This window comes from Olea europaea, chromosome 20 (assembly GCF_002742605.1).
Source record: "Olea europaea var. sylvestris chromosome 20, O_europaea_v1, whole genome shotgun sequence".
Classification (NCBI taxonomy): Eukaryota; Viridiplantae; Streptophyta; class Magnoliopsida; order Lamiales; family Oleaceae; genus Olea; species Olea europaea.
This window is the reverse complement of record NC_036256.1, coordinates 4,666,939-4,675,080: the sequence shown is the minus strand read 5'-3', so window position 1 is coordinate 4,675,080 and position 8,142 is coordinate 4,666,939.

The window sequence follows — 8,142 nt, the reverse complement described above, 5'->3', positions numbered from 1 at the left end:
ATAAATGACAATCCTACACAATAATTTAATTGTAATAATAAAAGGCAAAGAATACGGTACCGAGAAGGCCACGTCTGAAGGTCCGTAAATATTGAGATATGTGGATTCACTATTTTAGGGCAACCACTATCTGCCCCAAAGCTTCTGTCAACTATTGGATATGAAATGCACTCGATACTAGAACGTCGAAGGGTAAAATCATCCAAAATTTACCGCGTCACCGAAAACTGAAATCTAACAACACTGTAGGGTCATTCTTGTCGTCAGCAACATTCTATCTCTAAGAACCACCATTGAATTCCATAAGAAAAGTTGTCATGCGCCATCGTCATCTTTGCAAGTGGCCTAATGCATCGCTTCGTCGATCGGCACTTGTCCTCCACATGCTGAGCCCACCGGTGGTCTCCATTATTCCAATCGGGCACTGATTTGGCCCAAAAAAGCATTAACAAGTCTGGCCAAAATTTTTCAAAAGTGGACAGTTTTTGTCCCTGCTTTCCAGCTCCACTTTTTACCACTTCTAGTTAGTTTTTTAATGTACAAGCTCTAATTGCAAAAATCCTTGAAAAATCTTGAATTTGAGCTTAGAAAAACCACTAAATGAACACCACCCGACAAGCTCTACCCTAACTAAACCAACACTTTAATTGCCACAAGAACTCACTCCACTAAGAAGACTATGGTGGTGGTATATGCAATCCATGAATGAAGGAGAAAATGAAGGAAGACAGCAAAAGCTCTAAGCTCTCAAACTCCAACAAAAGCCGACCTCTCTCTTTCTCTCTTGTTTTCTCTTTTACACAACGCATACCTATGGCTGTAAGGTCACTCAATTGGGCCAACAGTAAGGTAAACGGGCCACCAATAAACCAAAGCCTAAACCAGCAAATGGGCTACAAAATCCAATATCACCTCCAACCAATACTCAACCACAACTTGGGCTTCCAAAATTGTTGGTCGCTTTCAGGTCAAGCCAAGCATATGGTGCTGATATATTATCCGACATCTGTTTTAAATTATCATCTGAAACCCAACAATATCTATAAGTACTTGCCAAACATATGCTAGTAATTAGTATAAAGAATCCCACAAAATAAATATTACTCTCATATATGGTGAAACTTGAAAGCTTATATAACCACGGACCATCTCATGAGAACCTACCATATGTAGGGAACCCTACTCTATATTAAAGACTGTAGATAAAGAATAAGTGAGCACGTTCGATACTCAATATTCTTAAGAACTTGATAGTAAAATAGATAAGAATACTCTAATTTTGTTTTGCTTTGTTTTTTGCTTTTTTTTTTTTTCTTTATTTTTTTTTTTTTTTTTTTTTTTTTTTTTTTTTTTTTTTTTTTTTTTTTTTTGTAACATCCAATCTTTCACGTGTCACTAAACACATAATATGGTCATAAATACAGTCAAACGTTTTGGTGAACTGATGAGAGGAGCCAACAACTGAATCCCTAGTGAGTAGTGGCTATAACTAGAACAAGAGTTAAATCCACCGTTGGCCACCAAACTCCATACTTTGTGTCATCATGGCTACGCAATTTGATTTTATCACCATTGCCACCCAATTTAATATAATGTTTCACAATAACTACCTAATTTCATATTACATTCCACCATGACTACCCAATTTCTTTCCACCATTTTTACTAATTTAAAGGAAAAAACAGCAACTTTGTATTATTTATAAAATAAATTCATATAAATAATATTTATTTTTTATTTTAAAACAAGTTTTTTTTATTTCTTTATTTTTATTTTTCTAAGTAACTTTTTTTAAAATAAGTCTTTATTATTTTTTAATGAACTTTTTTAAATATCATTTTTTATATTATTTTTCTGAGTAACTTTTTTTAAAATAAGTTTTTATTCTTTTTTCTAAGTAAATTTTTTAAAATAATATTTTATTTTTTATGTAACAATTTTTTAAAATAAGTTTTTATTTCATTTTTTTTTAAAATAAGTTTTTATTTTAATTTTTTAAAATTTATTTTATATATATTATGCAAAGTTACCGTTTTATCCCTTTTAAAATTAGTGAAAATTTTAAAAGAAATTGGGTGGCCTTGGTGAAACAGTATATAAAATTCAATGACCATAATAAAACGTTATCTAAAATTGAGTGGCTATGGTGAAGTAAAATCAAAGTGACACTAAGTTTAAAGTCGGGTGGCCATTGTGAAATAAAACTAAATTGAGTGGACATGGTGACACCAAGTACAAAGTTGGGGGGCCATTTATGAATTTGACCCCTAGAAATTTCTCGTCAAGTGAGTTATAACTTGCACGCGGTTTAGTCTTTCAAACTATACGCAGTCTCCTTTTCTCTTTATGATGGAATGCAGAAGAGAATGAACAATACGTACGTGTCATCTGGGGACCATAACCGTATTTATATAGCGATGCCCTTTGACCTGATTCGGCCCATCATAAAATTAGGAATCTGGGCTCGGTCTCTACACATATAGAACTCACACTTTAATTGGATGCATAATGGCCCAAAATCAAAACCTTATTAGATCACTTTAAATGGGCTCAACCGAATTCGATAGCCTTTAATTTAATACACAACAATTTACACATATAAACCCACACGATCGTTTAAAAATTCCTTACAATCTCTCACTTGGGCTATATGTGCACTTTATAATTGTGCATTAAACATAACCTTATGAGTACTCAGAATTTTGCTATCATTACTGAATGCATCCCCAAACAATCCTGTCTATTAATCATATCAACATAGAATCAAAGTGGCTTTAACTACTTTCATGTAGCTAAACCCATCAATGGTCACGTATATCAATATAACCAAATGACATGGATCAAGTATGGTTGTGTAGCATGGAAATTACATGTGATGTGATATGTAACATGCCTATTTCCAACTGATCCACCTTAATACCTTCGCGAGATCATTTTAAACAAGTTCAGAGATAATAAACCGAATAAACCTTATAACTGAAAATTAACTTTAACCATAAATCATATCTAAAATAACAGTACATGTGTCCAATGTGAAAAGCAAAAATACAAACTCCCATTGAAACTATATATCTTTAAGAGACATTACACCCATATAAGCAGTGTGCTCATGAAAGACCTTGGGCATTAATCCCTTAGTAAGCAGATCCACAACCATGGAGTTTGTCCCAATATGCTCTATTGACACCTGTCCACTTTGACCTCTTTCTTTAACAGCCAGGAACTTGATCTATATATGTTTTGACTTCGTTGAGCTCCTGTTGTTATTGGAATACAGCATTGCTGATTGATTGTCACAAAATATCTTGAGCGGTCTTTCTATATTGTTCACAATGCACAGCTCAGTGACAAAATTACGCAGCCATATTCCATGATTTGATGCCTTATAACACGCTATAAACTCCACTGTCATGGTGGAAATAGCTATGAGTGTCTGCTTAACACTCTTTCAGGAAATAGCATCTCCAGCAAGCAGGTAAATATTGCTTGAAATGGATCTCCTACTATCTTGGCATCCCGCGAAATCGGAATCAGAATAATCGACGATCTCTAACTGATCCGATCTCCTGTATATGAGCATGTAGTCTTTTGTTCTCTGTAAATACCGCATGACCCGTTTGACTGCTTTCCGATGATTCATTCCCGGGTTACTTAAATATCTCCCTAGCATCTCAATAATGTACGCTATATTAGGACGCGTACAAACATGAGCATACATCAGACTCCCTATAGTTGAGGAATAAGAAATCTTCTACATTTCTTTAATTTCCAAGTCATTTTTAGGGCACTAACTTAAACTTAACTTGTCTCCTTTAGACACAGGGGTGTCACATGGTTTACAATCGACACAGGGGTGTCACATGGTTTACAATCTTGCATACCATATCTTTTAAGAACTTTTTTGATACAGCTCTTTTGTGATAATCCAAGAATACTTCGAGAATGGTCTCGGTGTATCTAAATTCCTAATACAAAAGAGGCATCACCAAGATCTTTCATCTCAAAATTCTTTGTTAGAAATCTCTTGCTTTCGTGCAATAAGTCTATATTGTTGCTGGCAAGCAATATGTCATCGACATATATATCCAGAAAAATATACTTGCTCTCACTGAACTTGTGGTATATACAATCATCGACCAAATTCATTTCAAAACCAAATAAGATGACCACTTGATGAAACTTGTAATACCATTGACGAGACGCCTGTTTGAGTCCATAGATGGATTTACTTAATTTAAAAGCTATTTGCTTTGCATTGTCTGATATAAAGGTTTTTGGTTGTACCATATAAATTGTTTCATCAATGTCACCATTGAGAAATGCTGTCTTAACATCCATTTGATGTAACTCAAGATCAAAATGCGCTAACAATGCCATTATAGTCCTCAAAGAGTCTTTCGAAGAAACCGGAGAGAAAGTGTCTTTATAATCGATACCTTCTTTCTGTGTAAATGCCTTTGCGACAAGATGAGCCTTATACCTCTCTACATCACCATTCAAATCCCTATTGGTCTTAAATATCCATTTGCAACCAATGGGTTTCACACATTCATGCAATGGAATGAGATGCCATACGTTATTGTCCTTTATGGACTTTATCTCTTCATTCATGGCATCGAGCCACTTTTGAGAGTTGGAACTTTCCATGGCTTGATGGAAGTTGATCGGATCATCTTCCACCATTCCAATGTCAACTTCATATTCTTGAAGAAATAGATGTAATCATCCGAAACCGCACTTCTCCTCTCTCTAGTGGATCTTCTTAATGGCATTGGTCCTTGAGGCTATAGAGTTTGTTCTTCTCAAACAATTTATTGACCTTGAGAGAAAGATATGCCATTGTCTTGATCCGAAGTTGCTTCTTGAGCAATGTCAGGGATAGAAACCTGATCATTGTCAATGGCGATTGGAGGAATTTCAACATATTCCTCCTCAAAGACAAAGCAAGTAATCCTTTCTCTTCTCCCTCGCAAACTCAACATCCTCATAGAACCGAGCATTTTCTATCTAAAAAATTGCCTTAGTTGTGAGATCATAAAACTTGTAACCCCTAGATCTTTCAGAATATTCAATCAAGTAGCAACTGATGGTCCTTGCATCTAATTTTTTTTTCATTTGGCTTATAGGGCGTTGCCTTAGCTGGACATCTCCAAATGTGTATATGCTTCAAATTAGGTTTTTTGCTAATCCAAAGCTCATAAAGAGTTTTATTAGTAGCCTTACCCAGAACTCTGTTGAGTATGTATGCTACAGTCTTTAATGCTTCACCCCAAAGAGATTCTGGTAAGGTAGAATGACTAATTATACTCCTCACCATGTCCTTAAGCGTTCTATTTCCTCTTTTAGCAACACCATTCATAGTGGGTGAACCCAGCATAGTGTAATGTGGGACGATACTGTATTCCTCTAGGAATTCAGCAAATGGTCCTGAAAATTATTTACTTGAACCGTCATATTAGCCATAGTATTCACCCCCACGATCAGATCTGACATTTTAAATCCTTTTGCCGAGTTGGTTCTCAATTTCGACTTTATAGTTTTTGAACACATCCAGTGACTGTGATTTTTAATGAATGAGATATATATAGCAATATCTTGAAAAGTCATCTATGAACATTATAAAATATTTTGACCGTTCCAAGAACCCGTAGAGAATGGTCCAAAAATATCCGTATGTATAAGTTCTAAGATATTTGAAGTCCTATTGGTTTGTAATTTCCTTTTACGGGTTTGTTTTTCTTTTATACAATTGACACACAAATCATAATTTGTGAAGTGAAGAGAGTTGAGAATCCCATCAAACACAAGTTTCTCAATTCTCTTTTTGAAGATGTGACCTAATCTCTTGTGCCACAACGAGGCAAAATTCTTGGTGGTTAATTTTCGATTTACACCTCGAGTACTTACATGCCATGATTAATTAAAAGAAGCAATTGTATCAATTGAATAAAGATTATCGTAACTTGATAAAGAACCAAAACCAACCAATTTTGAATCATGAAACAAACTAAATTTTTCATTTCCAAATGAACAGGAATAACCAATTTTTTCAAAACAGAAATAGAAATCAACTTTCGTCTAAAAGATGGTACAATAAATGTCTAATCAAGATCTAAATAGAAACCAGCCTTTAACAATAATCTAAATTTTCCTATTGCCTCTATTTCCACCGTCTTGCCGCCATCAGCATATATGTATCTTTCACTGTCACTTGGATTTCGACAACTCATGCAACCATGCATAGACACACTGATGTGAGTTGTTGCACCAGAATCTATCCACCATGTATGTCTAGGTACCGAAGTTAAATTAACCTCAGAACAAACCAAATGAAGAAGAATGCCTTTCTTTACACGCCATGCATGGTAATTAGTACAATCTTTTTCTTATGACCTGCAGCTCCACAGTAAAAACAACCATATTCAGTTAGTTCCTTATGCTATTTCTTTTAGGATGCTGTACTCGTAGCTTCCGTATTAATTTTCCTTTTCTTGTTCCTTTTGTACTTAGATGTGGTGGCCAAATGAGCACTTTTTGTCTTCTCACGCTTCAATCTTTCTTCTTCTTGGATGCAGTGTGAGATGAGCTTATTGGATACAGTGTGAGATGAGCTTATTAAGGGACCATGAGTGCTTTTGACAGTTGTATCTCACCTTGAACTGACTGAAATGTGCCGGAAGGGATATTAGAACTAAGTGAACCTACAAGTCTTCAGATAAATCCAACTTGAGTACCTTTAGTTTTGAAGCAATGTGAGACATTTTCATAATGTACTCCCGAATGTTTCCTTTCCCTTCATACCTCATTGAGACAAGGTATGCCAAAAGTATACTTGTTTCAGCCTTTTCATTCTTGGCAAATCTCTTCTCAAGATCCTCGAGGAAACCCTTAGCCGTAGTCACCTTACTGGACATAGCGTCCTAGAATGCTTCTGGAATAGCACACTTCATGACCATTAAGTTTATGCGGTATTATCGTTCCCATTTTTCCATCACCCTCTTATCATTAGAGGTACTCCTATCAGTAACTGCGGCAGTTTGATCGACCCGTAAAGCAAGATCCAGGTCCATGACTCCGAGAACAATCATCATGTTCTCTTGCCATGCCCTGAAATTTGTGCCATTAAGCATTGTAATTGAATTGATGCAAGCAGAGATATTAGCAGCAAAACCTGAAACTGAATTAGAGAACGATTATTACGAATAGCTTACATGAATATCTTTAATATGCAAATAATAATAATAATAATAATAATAATAATAATAATAATAATAATAATATCAAATAGTGGTAGGGCCCATCACAAGATACTTAGCACAACATCAATAACTAGTCTTTGGACAGAAATATTAACTTGTAATCGGTACTCTTAGCGTAGTGATCAGACATTAACAATAAAACAACTTGTCAATCAATAAATCTTTCTTTGGATAGATTTATTGATCACACATTAAACCAAATAATCGTCACATGTTTATTACCACAGGTACACGTGTATTCGACTAAATATTAACCTTCCTTTGGGCGGATCAATATTCCCATGAATAACACATGCACAAACACCTTTTAATATTCTAAGTTAATTAATTTCCACAAGAGAGGTTTCTTTGACAACATGTTGCTTCAATTAATTCACTTTCGAATATTATATCCTTAAAAAGAGTTCTTAGTACCAAAACTTGAGATAGAAAATCACCAATTTTGCATATTTTGTTTAGTTTTAAACTTTAGGGGCCTTAGGGTTAACAATTCAATACTTTAGGGGGCAAAATTAATTAATTTCAAACTTTAGGGGCCAAAATTAATAAATTTGAAACTTTAGGGACCAAAATCGATCAATTCAAATCTTTAGGGGTTCAATTATAATAAATTAAAGCTTTAGGGGCCAATTTGAATTGAGTATTAAAGTTTGAGGGCCTTAATTATAAAATTCAGAACTTTAATGCCCCGAATTAATTAATTTTTAAACTTTAAGGATTGAATTATTAAACCCAAAACCTAATGGCCCAATTTGAATGAACTTTAAAATATTAGGGACTTAAATCTTAAATTTAAATCCTAACCCTAATTGCAAGCAGGGGCCTCAAGTAATCTAATTTTCAATTTACAAGTCAACCCCCCCCCCCCCCCCCCCCCCCCCAA